The sequence below is a fragment of the Alligator mississippiensis genome, chromosome 3, assembly GCF_030867095.1.
Source record: "Alligator mississippiensis isolate rAllMis1 chromosome 3, rAllMis1, whole genome shotgun sequence".
Lineage (NCBI taxonomy): Eukaryota > Metazoa > Chordata > Crocodylia > Alligatoridae > Alligator > Alligator mississippiensis.
In genome coordinates, this window is record NC_081826.1 from 62,537,646 (window position 1) to 62,556,560 (window position 18,915).

General features: G+C 41.9%; 1 protein-coding gene across 10 annotated transcripts in view; it reads right to left on the reverse strand.

Moving 5' to 3' along the window:
* Positions 1–18,915, reverse strand: part of C3H8orf34 (chromosome 3 C8orf34 homolog) — a 545,250-nt gene that overhangs the window by 353,480 nt on the left and 172,855 nt on the right. The gene's annotated exons all lie outside the window — the stretch shown is intronic.

Genomic DNA, 18,915 nt, shown 5'->3' on the forward strand with positions numbered 1-18,915 from the left:
TGAAAAAAATGAAATCGCACAACAATAATATAAAATATAAAAAATCTTGAATAAAATATCAGCATTGGATTTATGTATAACCTGCCTGCCATCTGATAACCCCAGACCTGCATTTTGCATACTGGCTTTATTCCACACAGGAGAGTACACAAAGCAATAACAAACTCTCCCTGTACCCAAAGAAAGATGTTTGTACCCAAATACTTGCAAAGAACATATTTTCCAACTATTTAGTTGGTCTAATAAAAGATCTCATATTTACCCAAAAAACTTTGTCACAAAAATAAGAATGTTTATCCTCTACAATCACTAAATATTGACATAGTGACCAAATACGAGGTAGAAAATAGGCACAATTACTTGTACTTGTAGGTATCATTTTACAAATGCATTTTGTCATCTCTTTAAAGGTTAACATAGTCTCAAAAAGAATATACAGTATTAAAAAAAATATTCTATATTATTTCTCAGCAGTGCTGCCAGAGTTTCCAGGCTCTGTTCTGCCCATTCATTTACAAGAAGTTTGTAAGTTTATCTGTGGGAGACAGCATCCAACAATTCCATTTAGATATGTGGGATAAAGGATCCAATCCAAAACAGACGTCTAGGCTACTTGCAGACTTGGGGAAAAAAACACCAAACAACAGTGCTTTATTTTAAACTCATGCACTCCCAGCACACTCTTGAGCCTAGATAGAGCATGCCCAGAAGAGGCATCGCGTTAGGTGGACCCAGCTCACCCAACATCTGTATAGATCAGGCACTTTAGTGGGGTGTTTTTGGTGCTTCTATCTAATAGCTGATTGAATAAGCTATTAGATAAAAGCACCAAAAAGCCCTGCTGAAGCACCCAATCTATAAAGATGCTGCAGAGCTGGGTCAAAGTAAGGTGCTGCTTCTTCCAGTACAGTGCAGTTTTTTGTGGTTTTTGTCAGCAGCCATTATTAGAAGAATACATGTATCTTCTTTATAGTTGTCTTTAGACATAGTTGTATTTTCTTGTCATCTCACACTGAAAAGGCATTCTTAAAATCAAAGGAGACCCCGCCTAATCTGGCAAATAATATATTACATTACATATGAGTATATATAACATATATTATGCTATACAAATAAATGACATATTCTGTGTGTCCTTATGTGACCTTTATAACCATAATATGGAAGCACCTTAAGTCATTAATATATCTTATCCTCATAAAACCTCTGTGAGAAAGAGATTTCTTCCATGTCACAAATGCAGAACTAACTAAAACATATAGTACATTACCTGATTCATCCAAAGTCACAAAGGAATTTCTGGGTAAGACAGGAATTCAAAACAGGTCTCTTACTTCCCAAAAGAGCAATTTCTTTATTAAATTATCCTTTATAGAGATCTATAATAAGCAGAGATTGAAGCCTGGGCTATTTTTAAAGGTGCCCAATATTTCACATCATAAAATCTTGTTTTCAGGTGTTGGTATCTTTTCTATAATTTAACCATTTGTGCTGAAATTTTCCATGATCGGCAGTTGCATCAAGCTGACCTTCCTTCCTTCCTGAAAGTTTCAGCCAACACAGTTCACCTATTTCTAAGTGGGACATTAACTAGATATTGTCCTTCTTAAAACACAGAGATGAAGGGCCTGGAAACCTGTTCTTTGAAATGTTCTTTGGAAATGGATTTGAATTTTGTAAGAAGTGGACCCTGGGTCAGGGATGGGCCTTTTGTTATACCCATTGAAAAAAAATATAGTTCACACATTTTCAGTAGAGATTTATCTTAGCTGAAGAGCATGTCTGAACTTCATGATTCCAGGATATGATGAAACTGTTCAAGCCTCAGCCCTCCTGAGCACTCCAACTTGAGGCTGCTGGAGTTCAGAAAGCATTTCTAAATGAGACTCCCTGCTGCTCCAGAGAAGTCAGTACAGACATTAGAACTTAGAGCAGGGAGCTTGTATTCTCAGTTGACCACCAAGCAATGTGCACAAAGTCATTGTGGAGGAGGAAGCCATCCCATAATTCAGAGAGGTCATGAGCCATACCAGATTATAGTAAAAAGGAAAAGATTGGGACATGGAATCTAACAGGAAAAGAGGCAGACACAGGAAGCTGGGACAGACATGGTAGGGAGGCATGGACTGTGGAGTGGATTGGGAGAGAGGGCTGGGATTGTTTCAGCAAGGGATTCGGAATTGGTAGATATAGAACCATAGAAAATTAGGGGTGGAAGGGACCTCAGGAGGTCTTCTAGTCCAACCCCTCTGATCAAAGCAGGACCATCCCCAACTAGATCATTCCAGCCAGGGCTTTGTCAAGAGGGCTTTAAAAACCTCCAAGGATGGAGATCCCACCACCTCTGCAGGTAGCCTGTTCCAGTGCTTCATCACCCTCCTATTGAGAATGTTTTTCCTAATATCCAACCTAAACTTCTCTTGCTGCAACTTGAGACCATTGCTCCTTGTTCTGTCATCTGCCACCACTGAGAACAGTCTAGTCCCATCCTCTTTGGAACCACCCTTCAGGTAGTTGAATACTGCTATTAAATCCCCCCTCAGTTTTCTCTCCTCCAGACTAAATATACCCAGGGTCCCTCAGCCTCTTCTCAGAAGTCATGTGCTCCAGTCTCCTAACCATTTTTGTTGCTTTCTGCTGAACTATCTCCAGCTTGCCCACACCCTTTCTGTAGTGGGGGGCCTAAAACTGGACACAGTACTCCATATGTAGTCTCACCAGTGCAGAATAGAGGGAAATAATTACTTCCCTCGATCTGCTGGCAACACTCCTACTAATGCAGCCCAGTGTATTGTTAGCCTTCTTGGCAACAGGGGCACACTAGTGACTCATATTCATCTTATTATCCACTGTAACCCTTGAGTCTTTTCCTGCAGAGCTGCTGCTTAGCCAGTTGGTCCCAAGCCTATAGCAGTGCAGGGGATTCTTCAGTCCTAAGTACAGGACTTTGCACTTGGAAGGTATGAACTAGGAGCTGATAAGGGAAATGGGGAATGTTAGGAACTAATTGACTGGGGGAACTGGAATTGGATAGACAAGAATGCAGAGATTAGGAAGCAGAGAAGACAGAATGGAGGAACAGCAATATTGTGGGGAGAATTGGGACTGGCTGGACAAAGAAAAGGACAATGAGCTAGGGAAGGAATGTGGGAGGGAAACTGAGATTGGATGAGGAACTCAGAGAGGGAAACTGAGATTGTCAGTTCCTTACTCTCTCCCAAACTATCAAATGATGCTTTGTGTGGGAATTTGGGATTTGGTGGGAGGAAGAGAAAGAGTCTAAAAAATACAGTTGTAGATTGTAACTTTGACAATGATCTTGAAGAAAAAGACTATAACTGGCTGGACAAAGAGACTGGCACTAGAAGTGAAGACTGGGAGATAAGGGGAAAAGGATTGGAACAAGGAGGCAGAGATGGAGAAGAGACCAGATTGAAGCAGGTATAGGTTGGAAAGGAAAGGAAAGGAAATGAAAGGAAAGGAAAGGAACAGATTGAAGAGTCTGTTCCCATTAGATAACATTGTCCTCAAGAACCTGGAATAGAATACATGGTTTCCAATGCTCACAGTTGCTCTGCTGTCCACATATAACTATGAAATCCACTACCAAAATGTCTCTCTCATTTCCCCCTATCTCTGACCTACATAGAGGATGTCAACCAACTATTGCTATCAGTTATTCTGTTAGTTTGTAACAGCGTTTATAAAGGTTCTGATCCTGCTAATCACCTGGTGGGTATCAATATGACAACTCATTATGGAACTAATGTTTAATCTATTTCATTTTTTTAGAGCAAGGAAATTACAGGAAACTTGTGTTAAATAAACATTATTGAGGTTGCAAAGTAAACACTAAAAGTTAGGAAATGGCAGAGTTAACCTTCACTGTGCAATCTTAATTCATCCTCGCTGGCCACGTCCAGACAAGCATAGCCGTGTGGTATGCAGTGCCGCAGACACATCTGTGGTGCTACATACTGCACATTCAGTTGTTCTCTGTGCTGCAAGGGAGCAGCGCGGGGAGGGGTTGACCCCTGAATCCAGGGTTCAAAAAAACATGCAGAAAAAAAAGCAAAGCAGAACATGCGGGGGTAGCATGCCCCGCTCAAACCTGGATCTAGGCCACTCAGAGCCATGCTCTGGCTGCTGGCCAGACTCCATGTGACAGGATCACCACTGCTGTAGACCTGGGAGGCCCCCAGGATCCCAGGAAAGGCTGGTGGGGCCATCTGAGTGCTGTCCCCGGACTCCCCTACCCCACTCAGGGTAGGAGACCCTGGGGAACCAAACATCCACACATGTGTGGATGTGGCCACTGTGTGTATGCTAGAGCCTTAAATTCATATGACCATATGCAATTTCTTCTCAAAGATGCTGCTTCCTTCAGTATGCAGAATGGACCTGCTCTAAGAATGTACAATGAAGAACTGTATAATCAGGAAAACTGTTGTCGCTGGACACCTGCTTCATTTTTTACAGCAGGTTAAAGCAAATAAAAACAGTGAATTGCAACAGGAGAAAAGGAGATTTCTGAGTTAAAGGTTTCTGGGGTGCTACCCTGGAGAATTAGATTCTATCCCTGCTTCTCTTACCAAGGTCCTAGGTGATGCTGAAAAAATCCCTTCAACCAAACTAATTGTGTATTCCCTGTTTATTTATACTTATCTTAATACCTTGGGGTCCAATTTACAGAAGTTCAGTGTTCTCACAACTGTAACTCAAGTGAATGCAAGCTATGCTTATATTTATGAAATGCTAAACAAATCTAAGTATTCTGAAAAATCAGTTTCTATGCAATGCAAATTGGGCACCAAAATTTGGCCTTAATCTTTCTGTATCTCAGTTTTTTATCTTTAAAATGCAGTTAATATAACCTCATAAGAGTTTTGTTAAGATAATTTTATGTTTGGAAAGCATTCATAGTGTTAAGTGTCATAGAAAATCCTATAAGCTAATTGGTAATTCTGTTCCCAAAGGAAGGTCTATGTTTGAGTAGTTTGTAATATACAATGCGTGACCCCAAGACTTAAACAAAAGGACAAGAGCAAAATATTGCCTAGCTGTGCATCAGTAATACTAATTCTGACATTTCTTAACTTTTGGGTGTTTGACTATGCAATGTTAATAATGGCCTTTTAATATAGAATTTATATTTGGGTAATACTATTGTTTTGTTACATTATACAGTGCATCACAAAAAAAATTTCAGTTAGATTTATGCAACTGCAAGCACACAGTTTTATAGATCCAGTCAATGGGCAAATACCTATCGTGAAAGTACAAAAAAAAATTTTCTGAATGCATCTTCCATAATCGGGTACTTGCGTGTATCAATTTAAGAGCATATAAATGTGTCCATATGCCTGCAAATGTGCCAAACTTATTGCACCAAGTAAGGACTTTTTTCCATCTTTCCATTTCCTTATGTCCCCTTGCCAATTCTCTATAAAATCTACCTCTATTTCAAGGATATCCTTCAACCTCCAACATCTTGCATCATGCAACAAGCCCTCTATTTCCCCTCTCTCTCATAGCAATATCCTCCCTTTCAGGGTTACTGTCAACCCTCCTTTTCCCACCTGTTTGAGAGATAAATGATTCAGGATGTCAGCATTTTAAATGTTGGGAGAGCTGGTCAGAGCTCAGATGGGAGGGAGTTGTCAATCAGGAAAGTTGGAAGGCTACCACCTTCTGGTTCTTTGATTTAGAGACAATTAGATATTCTGCCTGAAGCTGAAGTCTGTACTAACCACACACCGAGGGCTCCATGAATATAACTGAATTTCTCAGTTTCAACCTCAGTAGGATTCTGCCCATAGATACTTTTTTAGACCACAGTGAGACTTAAAATATCAAACTAAATATAAAGGCAGGATATCCTGTACTGTAAGTAAAGGTTATATGTTCAAAGAGCCTCATGGTAATTTATGGTTCTCAGTGTGCGTTCTTTATAGCAAAATTAGTTTAATTCAACAAGAATCTGTCTGGAAAAACAGGGAAAAGGAATAAATGGCTTTAGACACTGGCTAAAAAGTGGCTTAAGAGTTGTTAAGGGTCAGTGACAGAAACACCATTATTAACAATTCTGCTGCCTCTGCAGCTGAGGTACAAGATCCAGAGAAGAAAAAGTCTGAACAAAGAAGGACAAAGGAACACGATTAAAATGGATGTTTCTCAAGAGACAGAATTGTTCACTGGAAGATATTATTCAATATCTTCATCAGCGATTTGGACAAGGGCATGGAGAGCACCCTCTCCAAGTTCGCTGATGATACCAAGTTATGGGGCAAAGTTAGTACACAGGAGGGCAGGGAGCAGATTAAGGCTGACCTGGACAGGTTGGATCAATGGGCAGAGAGAAATAGGATGCAATTTAATAAAGATAAATGTAAGGTACTCCACCTGGGAAGGAGGAACTCCCAGCACACCTATAGGTTGAGGAGTGTCCTTCTCAGCAGCTCAGAGGCAGAGAGGGATCTTGGAGTCATAACTGACTCCAAGATGAATATGAGCCGGCAGTGTAACGAGGCCATCAACAAAGCTAATCGCACCTTGTCATGAATTAGCAGGTGCATGACTAATAGAACAAAGGAGGTGATGCTCCCCCCCCCCCTCTATGTGGCACTGGTCAGGCCGCAGTTGGAGTACTGTGTCCAGTTTTGGGCGCCGCACTTCAAGAGGGACGCGGAGAATCTCGAGAGGGTCCAGAGGAGAGCCACTCACATGATTAGTGGCTTTCGTGATAGACCCTATGGGGGGAGGTTCAGAGAGCTGAATCTCTTCAGCCTTCACAAGAGACGGCAGAAGGGAGATCTTGTGGCTGCCTATACATTTATTAGGGAGGTCAACAGGGAATAGGGGAAGTGCTGTTTACTAAGGTGCCCCAGGGAGTGACTAGGAATAACGGGTGTAAACTAGTTGAAAGTGGATTTAGGTTAGCTATTAGGAAGAAATTTTTCACAGTAAGGGTGGCCAGGATCTGGAATGGGCTTCCAAGAGAGGTGGTGCTATCACCCAGCTTGGAGGTCTTCAAGAGGAGGCTAGATAGTCACCTGGCTGGGGTCACCTGACCTCGGTCCTCCTTCCTGCCAGGGGCAGGGGTTCGGACACAATGATTCATTGTGGTCCCTTCCGACTCTACGATCTATGAATCTATGACCCAGATTGAAGGGAGGCCACCATCACAGGATGGTAAACCTTAAAATAAAGTAGACATGAGTATATCATGTTTGGTTTTAGAGTCCTTTTCCCCTTAATACTGTGGTCCTACCACTACAATGAACAATACTCTGTTATTATGCAAGCTTAATACACAGTTTTCAAAGAGTCATATCAAGAGTAGAAATAGTACATAAATAGAAGGAGAGTAGATTTCAGGTGATCTGAAAATATTAGATGGTCATAAAGAGAGAGTAAAGGCCTCAGAGTTAGGAAAGAAACTCACTGAGCATTTTTTAAAAATTATACAGACATTTTTTATCCATGTTCTAAAATGGGGATTAAGTGGAGACGTGGAGTGGAGTGATACCTTGCTGTACCTGAGGTGTTGAATGGCCAACACCAATATCTGCAGCACTTTGGTTTTCCTCAAGTGTGAACCAAGTCTGCTGGTGCTTATGATAACTGCTGAGATCACAGCTCATAATCTTGACATATCACTGCCTTTTAAAGTGCGTGTAGCTGGATCAGATTCACAAAAATATTATTTCCCTTTGATAAACAAGGTGTCGTCAATGTGTCCATGCAATGAATTATATAAATGTAAACAGAAAGGCAGAATAAGTAGCAGTAAACTTCAATACAAACATGTAAATTCTCTTTATTTTTGTTTTTAAGAGGTGTGGAAAATTACATAATTCTTGAGTAGCTGTAAACCACTGAATAGATTAGAGTTTAATTGAAATAGCAGCATATGCCTCAGTTTTTCCAAACAGATGAACAGATGTTACTGTTTAAAATGAAGTTTCCAACAATTCTCTTCTTGGTTAACTTTCGGCTATACTACAACTTTGAAAGGTTCAGTAGTGCTATGATCATATGATCGCCTCCATCATAAATGTTATATTCCGTTCTTTACACTACAAGCTACTCGTCACTCACTCACACTCAGTGAAACATTTGATTAGTTACTATTCTGGCTTTTTCCAGCCAATAGAAAGTGAAGTTTGGCTAGAAACTTAGATGTCACGAATGTGCTTACTTGCATCTACAGACAAATATGAAGAATCATGCAGGAACTAAATCACTGTCCTCCCCTTCTTTTTTTAACCAAACAGCATTTAAATATACTACAATATACAATTATTACAATTAAACAAATATTACCAGATTTTTCAGAGAATTCTCATTTACATAATGCAGTACTCTGCATGGGGTATTGGGGTAGGAACAATCTATTGTGCAAGCTATGTGGAAATCCACTGGTATTCAGAATGGAATTATAAATGCAATTCCATTTAACCAAAGCCTGATTAACAAATATATTTGTTTAACTTAAATTGCATTCCCAAGAATGGGTTTGGACAGATCCATACTACAAATGGAGTCAGAATGTAAAGCAGTTAATTTGCATGGTATAAGAGGCACATAGATATATGCTCCTCTCCTAACAAAGCCATTTTGAATGTTGCTGAAGTCAATATTATTGTGCCAATTCACAGGTAGATAATTAGGAGTAGTGGTCTCAGAATTCCCTTTGGCTATAATTCCTCTAAGTCTTGCAGGGTGGAAACTACAAAGCCTTATGGGATCTGATCTCCAGTCTTCTGGGCAATACTTCTTAAGGTTAAGAACTGTACTTGTTTACACACCCATTGCATTCCCAGTGGCAGCAGAGTATGGATATTATTTTTCTTCACCTTACAGGCATTGAACAAGCAGTTCTATGAATCTTGGTGAAGCCATCTATGTTAATAGGAGAGATTTTTAACCTAATTATTCATCTTTCTACCCTGTCTGAGTTTTTCCCAGCTACTGGATATGGTAGATTTTATGGTATGATCCCCATGTCCTCCTTCAGCAGTGTTGGTATTTCATTCCCAAAAATAAGATTATGGCATGGTCACAGTTGCATCATTGGTTCATGAATGAGATGAATTCAGAAGTCCCCCAAACTACTACTTCCTCTCCCAATTTGCTGAATAGCCAGAAACCATCGATCTAGAAATGAATATTTGCAAGCCCCAAGATTAAAGAATGTAAGATTGGTTTTGTTCTCAAGGTCTACTCCACCTCCCACTTTTGAAGTCTCTCTGACAGGGGCCCAGACACTTTCATCTACAGCCTCACCACCTGACAAGGAAATAGCAACTAGAACTAGTCTTCTACATTACACGCTACAGGCCTTATACATTGCAGGTCTCTAGGTGCTTGTAGCTGGCTGGAGGATAGGGAAGGATTCCAGTGATCCTTCCAGAATCAAGGTACATTGCTAATCTCTTGGTGTGTCTACACATGCATTAACATGCTTTAGTTAATGTGTATTAAATCTAGTACCTCCATTGTGTGGTACTAGGAAAATGTGCATTAGCCTGTCTTAATGCACATTAACTAAAGGCCACGGTTTTTAAGTGACACTTTAGTGCACATTAAAATAGGCTAATGCACATTAAAGTGCAAGTGTAGATGTGGCCACTAATGATTTCCATACATAACCATGCAGGAATTCCCTCTGGGTAACTCAGGCAGCTAATCCTTGACAGTGTCCATGGCCTCTGAACTGTCTAATAGCTGGCACACCTCCTGCTCCATGGTCCCATTTTTCCATGGTTCCATCCTTGAGGAGTAGGGTTGCCTCTGGTGAGGACAACTGTGACTGCTCCTTATATTACCACTGGAAATTCAAAGCTAGTTGCCATTCCATGCCCTCTTGCCAGGACTTAAAGATTTTTGCCTTGCCCTCACGCCAATACCATTTCTAGTTTTACCCATTAGCTGCCATCTCCAACACAGTCTTTCCACAAATGGTCTGGTTTCAATGACGAAGGACTTCTGCTTGCTTTCAGCCGTGGAGCACTGTGCAGATCCCAGCATTCTGAAGTGCTAGTCAATTTGGCAGGTAGGGGGCCGAGAGAGTTTGCCTTGCTTTTAAGGAACAATATTTGCTGGGAGATGAGAAGCAACCACTTACCTTTGCACCTTAAATTTTAAAACTTTAGGTCATGCTGGGCCTATAGCATCAAAACAGTAAGGAAGTTAGCACTGAGTGGCTGCCTGCCTGGTGGGTGAGGAGGAAGGCTAAGCACTCTGAGTTACTGTTGAGCTAACCAACTCCCCCTTATGCACGGGTTGGGGTGGAAAGATATAACTTAATGCTCTTCATTCTAAAGCATAACACAGTTATCCCTGTTTCACCCATGGCTACTTTTGATACAGGAAGGGCTAAGTTGCAGAGCAATAATACTGTTCATAATTTCCACTAATTTTTTACTGAACTTTTAAGATTCTTAACATGCAACAAATGTTAAGTATGCCCCCATCCGTACTTTGCATCTTCAGTAATTTCTGAATACATCAGATAGGATGTGCAGATGCTACACTCTCCTCACTGGTGGTAAAGAAACTGCTTGGTTCTTGGTAGCCACAAAACTTGACCAATATTTTTCGAGGGCTGTGATCAAATTTTAAGGATACTGCATGCAACAAGCAGAATGTATTGGCCATCTTCCTGAACATATAAAACTTCAACTCCTAAAACGTTTTGAGAATACTAATGAAAAACACGCTGGATTTGATTTCCATAATTTTAGTCATTATCTGGCAACCAGTTATTACTAGTATCACCCAGTCAACAATGCAGTATATCAACATCTACATCATGAAGAGATTACTTAGCAACAGATACATACTCTCTGGAGTCTGATCATTAATAGCAGTGTTATTAAGTTTAATACAAAAATATATACAATAATACGCAAAAACATTCAATACTTCATGTAACATCATGTCAAGAAACATCAACAGCTGCTAAAACACTTCTCATTGACCCATTGGTTCTTCCTAGAACACTGAGTTTGTTTCTTTTTCTGTTCCCTTGTTAGACCAAATACTGACAACATAGCTGGGTGATTTTACTTAGCAACAATAGGGTAATCAATTGACAAAAGTATTTTCCACAAAAAGAAGGCATGATTATAAAGAAATAAAAAGACCTAATTCATTTTCTGTGAGGATGACCACTTGCATGAGAGTGAGAGAACAACCATCATCCATTGTAAAGTCCTTCAAAGCCTCACACAACTTCCACGTAAGTTTGGTCTGGTAATGGTTGGGCATGTATAGAAAATGAAACTCTTTCTAGAGCAAGAGCGTAAGTTGCCTAGATAAGTATGTTACTTTCATTTTGATCCCACCTCCTGCCACCTTTTAAGGTATGTTTCCTTCCACTTAATCTCTTTCCATTGTAATATTCCTGTACAGGAATGGTTCTCAAGTTTTTTGCACTCAGGGCACCTCACAGTGGACCCATGGTACCCCTCCATAATTTTTGTGAATTGAGTGGTATCCAATTAAAAAAAAAATTATTTATAGATTACAGTGATTACTTTCTTGCAAAGTGGCCTGGCAGTGGAAATGGGGGATCATTTAGGAAGGGACAAGCCTGAGCCTGTGCATATCCAATTAGTTTATCTGCTAAATTTCTAACAGCACACTTACCTCCTTAAACTTCACATCACCCTTCAAAAGATCTGGCAGCACCCCACATTATTCTATTACTCTGGGTGGGAATCACTGCTGTAGAGAGAGTTACTTTTCTGTCATGGAACACAATCCTAGCCCTACAATATGACTCAGTGGGTGTATATACATGTATGTTTATGCTGGCTTAAATTTATTGCACAGGGAATTGGCCGGCATCTACACATGCAGGCATTAAAGCACATTAGTGCTGTGTGTAGTCTGACTTCAGACTAAAGTTAGACCCAAGTTAGTCCACACACAGTGTTACTGCACAGTAAGTCATCTACATTACTGTGCAGTAACTTATCAGGCATGTATTTGAGACCTGCATGATGCAGGTATCAAATTTATGCTCAAGTCCATGTAAGTCTCCATATTTACTGTGCAGTATGGGCATGCATGTGTAGATGTGCACCTGCATTATGCAATAATTTCAATTACTGTACAGTAAATGTACATGTGTAGACATGCCCAGTGATTTTATATGAAGCATACTAGACAACAGGGAACCACAAATTTGGAAACCAAACCTAAGTCTCATCAGAAAGGTATGAAAAACTGACTCTTACCAACATAAGGCCTGTGTTGCAATGAATATCTCAAAGCCCAAAACATTAAAAGTCTGTGGCCAAAAGTTTTCATCTACTTATACAGATGTAAACCCTTTGACAGAGGTTTTACCTACAGTCTACTGCTAAATGAAAAAAAAAATTGCATCTGTGTACTCAGAATTTCAGCACTGTTATTTTAGTAAGACAGTAATTCACTGCCATTTGAGTAAGGCTGCAGAGTCTCTGTCTTCAAAAACACCTGCAAGTTTTAGGGTGTTTTTTTTTTTCTATTAAGAGTCATGGTTTCTATTGTCTCAACCAGATGATAACCAAATAGGACTTTTAAAACAATGAACAACATACTTAGATATATATAGTATCAATTTTAAATGACTTAAACAGTATAAGATCCCTGCAGATTATCAGTTAAAGATCATTACATAGTTTAAAATAATTTAGGGGTTTTTTGTAATTTTTTTTTTTTTTTTTTTTTTTTTTTTTTACTTGAAACAATGTGATCCAAAACTTTCTGACTTTTTCTGATAAATATGTGACTTTGGAATCCCACCTGTCCCCAAAAGTCAGAGGTATGCCTCATAATTTTCCATATAAAACATTTATATTATTTACTTTAAGAGTCCCATGCTACAGAAGATGCTTCATTCAAAATTAATCCCCCTGTTGCAGCATTTATATCTATATATCTATATCTATACACACACACACACACACACACACACACTGTAAAATTTGTTGCCATCTATTTGTTCACTCTGCTTGTGTGTTATACTTCTTTACTCTCCTCAAAAAATAGCAGCACTATTGCTCCAGAATCTAATTTACCCACTCTATTTCACCATTAGCTTATAGGCAGTAAGATAACATCAGGAGCTTAATTCTAAAAAGTTTAAAGAACTCTCAGCAGCAGTAAGACACAAATTAATATCATGGTCAGTTAGCAGACGATGCACTTGGAAAACATTTTTTAAATTATGCAGGCTGTTTCTTAGGTAGAGGGGAATGTTTGAGATAAATTAGTATCACAGAGCAAATGTAAGAATGGGGCAGGCCTAGAATAAAATCTTGTGACATGATGAACCAAGGTTGCAGTAGGGTAGATAAGAGCTGAAGGAATCCATATGGATTTTCAGAGAGGATGCTGGAACTTGCATATTTATTAACATAATTTTATAGTCTTGACCATAAAAAGTCTCATAACGTCACATTCTGGGTCTTAGGCTGAACAAAATGTCTGGCGAGTAGCAAGTTATAACAGCCTCAAGTTGTCGAAGTTGGAAACTTCAAGTTGCAGCAGGACATCTGCACTGCAAAGACTATCTTCTTACAGTAGAAATTCAGATGTGGCTAGGTCATACCTTATAGATCAATGCAATATGCAAGCCTTCAGGTAAAAGCATCCTGACACTGAATGCTAATTCCTGATCCACAGTCCTATCACTTATGGGTTTCAAGATCAATGCAGGCTTGGCATCTACTGCTACTATCTAGCTAGTATCTAACAGGCAATGTAATCTGTGGATCATGAACAGCCAACCAAGGTATATCTAGAAGCACCAGAAAATGTTGATAGATCAAGTTAAGAGACATTTGAAGCGTCTCTGGAGCATGGTGGTTTCTAAAGGAATGGTTTCTAAGGTTACCAGAACTAGCAAGAGAAGATACCTATTAAATGCTTCAATTTACACCCCTGGCAGATGTTAATTTAATGGTGTGATGGGATCTTCTAGATCCTAACAACTGCACATTCTGCCATGCCACACATGCATGGTTGGAAATGCAATTTTGGTGACTAGGAATCAGATCCCAATCATGTGTTGGAGGCACAGGCAATGATGCCCTTTCAACATACCAGTACATGTGGAGCCCAGGATTGGGATCCAGGGCTCCATGTACATCTGTAAATTAAAAGCTTGCAGGCTCGTATACTTGCAAGTTAAAAGCCACAACTGATGCAGCTCTGCATGGGGCTGCTGGACATAGAAGTCCACAAGTTCTGGGAATGGGGAGTCTACCAGCTCCCTCCACTTCTCACTTGCTGACCCCCCTAGGCAGCTAACTGGTGGTGCTGGGATTAGGACAGCCCCAATCCCAATCCAACAATCAGCTGATTGTCAACAAGGGTACGGGGACATGCCACACATTTAGGATGCCATACAAACCAGTCACAAAGATGTGGAACATTTTGACATGTGCTTCATGTTTCTACATAGAGTACATTTAAATGGATGCTTGTGAGTTTGGAATTGTATGTGGACAAAGCACATACTAATCATTGCAATCAAATAAAATGATATAGTGAAATAAATTATATCAGTGAAGTAAAAAGCATTTAAACTGGATGCTTGAGTGGAGAGTTAACCAACTTCTAAGCAGTGGGCTGCACTAGCAAAGGCCACACACCCACAGGCTGCACCAAGGCAAGCCACAGGATCCCCAGGGCATACACTGCACAGATGTCCCCCTCACTGCACCATGTACCCACTCTGGGCTACCCACCCACCTATCTCACCTGCCATGCCTTGATGGAACAATAATTATGGTGTTACTCAGGTGGGAGGGTGCCCATTTACTACCCCAATGCTAGGGGTCACTATCTGACACTCCAAATCACCCCTACACAGTGGCCCATGCCTCGTAGATGGTACATAAATGTTGACCTGCACCCTAAGGTGTTGGGTCAGCTCGCTCCCTGGCACTGTGCCCCTGGCGCTGGGGTCTGATCACCCCCTGTTCCTGCGCCTCCCTGGCATTGGGGTCTGATCACCCTGTCACTGCACCTCCCTGGCGCCAGGGCTTTGCACGGTAGTGTACCCCAATGAGACCTCCTCCTCCCCAAATAGCCCTACCCGGTCCAACTGATAAAACAATAACATAAATATGAGCCCCTGGGCTATAACATAATACAAGTCATAGAAGTCACACTCTGTCTCCTTAAAAACCCCAAACTGCTCCTCACTCATTGAGCATCGTCCAATGAGTCTCAGGGTACCTTGTAGACTCCTGGAGCCTCATTAGCCACCGCAGCAGTCTGGCCAGCAGCCACAGCATTCCAGGGGAGTTCTGCTGTGCAGGAGCTTTCTTCCCCTGGCCACTTGCCAGGGACTGCCTCCTGCCAGCCTTGGCCCTGGGGTTTATATGTGCCCAGAGGCCTATCCCCTTCCTGTTAGCTGACCAACCTGGTGGTTGGACTATTAACCCCTACCATTCTGTTGCCTGGTGTTCCTGTAGACTCGGGTCTTAAAGGGGCAGCCCTGGCTCTTAGTAACAGGGCTAGGGTTCCCTGTTACACCATGACAAGCACTTTGGAATATAGGTATTGGAAAGCAATGCCATGATCATGTGTCGGGTAGTCACCAGGTAGGGGCGTGTGCCCTTACATCCGATGGACATTCACTGGCCCACGCAGGGTGCTCACAACCTTTGGTCGGTTTAAGTGGGGGCTCCCATGCTCTCTCTCTTCCTGCCTGCCATGACGTTGATGTTGAAAAGGATCTTTCTTTTAATTATTGGAGATGTTAATGAAAGGGAGGTGGTGACTACCCACTTCCACTGTGACCGACCGCCAGTTCCCGCCCAGTTCCTGAGGCCACAAACAGGGAAAATAGCTAAATGATTAGGCTGGTGAGATTCCTTCCTTTTCCTTTTATAAAATTATTTTTATCATTAAAACATTTGGGAGAACTTGGCTGTCTGGGAAGCAAGTCCTGATTGCCTCTTGGGCTCGTTACCAGGCTTCTCCCGGCACTGGCTTTCCCATGTTCTCTGGCAAGTTGGGGAGTTCCCTTTTCCCCTCCGGGCTGATTGGGACTGCACCGGGCTTGACTGGTGGTGCGCAGCTGCTTAACAAGCAAAAAACAACTCTAATGAAATTGCAAAGATCAGCCATGAGAGGACACTGCTTTCCCTGCCCTCTTTCTTGAGCCAGCCCTGGCTTCTCTTTCCCTCAGGGTGTAGGCTGCAGGGCCCTTGGAGAGGCTGGGTTTTGTTTCCTTCCTTCCGGGTCTCTCACTTTCACTTATCAATTTTCTTCCCCGCAGCAGCTGCGCCTGGGTTACTTGGCAGCCAGCGGCACTTGATCACCATCTCTGAACAAATAAAATAACCGGCATCCTTGGCTTTGGAGCATCTGCTCTCCTTGGCTTCCTTTCCTTTTTCCCTCTGCCCCTCTCTTTCCTGTCTTTAAAGAGGTTCTTCTACACCCGGAGCCTGATCGGGTGCTTACCCAGCTCCCAGGCATCAATCTAGCGTCGGGTGCTCCCAGCCTTCGTTCTCCTGCCAGTTAGTCCTTCCTCACCTTCTCTCCCTAGCTCTGCCCCTGGCCCCCTGGATATTGCCCTGGCTGTGGATTTGCCCCAATCCATCTCACCTGCCAAGGTGATAAGACTGGGCTGGGGCACACCAGGAGCTCCTGCCACCGCACGGAGGTCCTGTTCTGGTTGGGTCGGTGTTCCTGGCCAGGGAGGCATTCCTGGTAAGTACCCTTCAGCTCCTCACACCATGCTCATGAATCTTTTTGTGCCAAGATCATTATGAGGGAAAGATTATGCAGTAGTGCTGCTTTATTATAGGGAGCAAAGAAGCTTATGCCTTGCATCCACAGTTCTCCAATTTCCAAGTTCTTACTTTTTGATCCCTACTCTCTGTTACCACACTGATATTCTGATCAGAACAAATCATTCTCAGCATTTCATCTTCTCAGACAGTTTCTTTTGACTATTAACTGTTGAAACCCAGAACTTGCATTCTGAATTATTTATCATTTGGCTGACCAATGAAAAATCTCTATTTTATACTTCTCAAAAACTGAAAATCCTGAACAATTTCAACTGCAGAATTCTGGATTTCTAGGATTCCTGTTCCAGCAATATTTCACTTTTGCATTTTTAATTTTTATATTATTTTCCAATTATTTCTTAACAAGTTGTTGCTAACTGTAGTGGTGCATCTTATGAATGCCATGCATACCTATTATCAATATGCTGTAATACAGCATAACATACAATTGAAAAAAACAGAATACAGCAACAATTTTATTAAAAATAATGAAAACCAGTAACTCCTTAGAACTGAAACAAAATGCTGCTTGGTTCTGTTGCAATGAAAGTTTGACACTTTGTTCAACAATAAATAAGTAATGGTTTGATATGAGTACTTTTAAAAATAAAGAGAAATATGTGATATAATTTATACTGCTGGACTATACATGTAAAATTTTTGCTATTGTTACTAATATTAATCTCTCTTTCATATGACATTTTAGAATTACAACATTCACAGATTAATATTTAAATTTGATAGCCATTTGACTGCTTCAGGGGTAGATGCATGGATTGATTTTAGATCACCATTAAATGATCTAATTGGGTAATCATTCACAATGTGTTGCACCATCTGAAAAATTGCACCACAATCACAACCTGGACTCTCTTTGATTCGTCATTTATGGAGTAAGTATCCACGTTTTCTGTGGTGCAGGGAGGACCAAATCTTTCTCAGTAAGTCAAACCCTGGCTGGGGGATTGTAGGGTCGCTAACAACGTATTTCTGTTGCAGGTTGGTATTTGCCTAGGCTTCCCTTCATTGTTCCTCAATGCTCTTATCATCATAGAGCTTCTCGGTATATTTCTAGGAGGGTTTTCTAGGTTTTAGCCTATCTGGTGGTGGGCCGGTCCTTATTGATTGGGAGGTTTGGGTTACTGATGGCCTTATGGTATTCCCTTATCTATGCGACTTCACGGCAGAGCTGTGGGGGAGTGTGGCAGGGCACTGTTTGTGCCTGCCACTAAGAACTGAGCCAAGCAGCCAACAAGTGCTTGATTGCAGCAGCCATTTTAGATCTTTGGCCACCTATATAAACAGAGCATTTTTCTGCACGGCTGCTTGGAACATCCTGGAGGTAAGGGCAGGAGCTGTAGGGGATGGTTTGGAGGCTCCTAGTTCTGGGCATGACCTAAAACTGTACCCTGTCATGAGTGGGTAGCCTGGTGGGGCTCTCAGTGGTGTGGGAGCCCCCAGGAAATGCCAGGCCAGTTACCACCCCAGTGAAAGGCAGGTCAGGGTGCCTCAACCCCAGTTCCCACAACCAGGTGGGTTATCCACTAGTACGGTTCAGAAGGTGGACCCAGGAGATAGAGTGGGGCTGTAGTCTCAGAAACCTGTCTTGAAATCCCCCGACTGGTCAATGCTGGGGCCAGGACTGGAAAGGTCAAAGGGCCAGGGGCCCACCGCGAGGGATGCCCAGAGCTGAGGGCCTGGGGTTCTGACTGGCCTGGAGGTGAGGCCAGGGCCAGTGTAGCCAAAGGTCCCAGGGGGACCACACCCATAAGGGGGAACAGCTCAGGGAGCCAGGGAGCCTAGAAGGAAGGTGAAGTAGGCCACCTGAGCAGAGGGATCCAAGTGGGGTCCAGAATGTAGGATTCTGGGGCCCAGAGTGGGGCTGGTAATGTTAACATCTATAGATGCCATCTGCGAGGCTCGGGCTGTGGTGTAGGGAAGGAACGGAGCCACAGATAGCACCCCCTGGCATCAGAGTAAGAAATGGGCAGCCTCCCACCTAATTAACATCCTAATTATAACAAGGCACGGCAGGTGAGAAGATGGGCAGTTGGCCCAAAAACAGGTGGGAAGGCCATTGGTAGACTGGCCCCGAAAAGGCCTCCTGTTA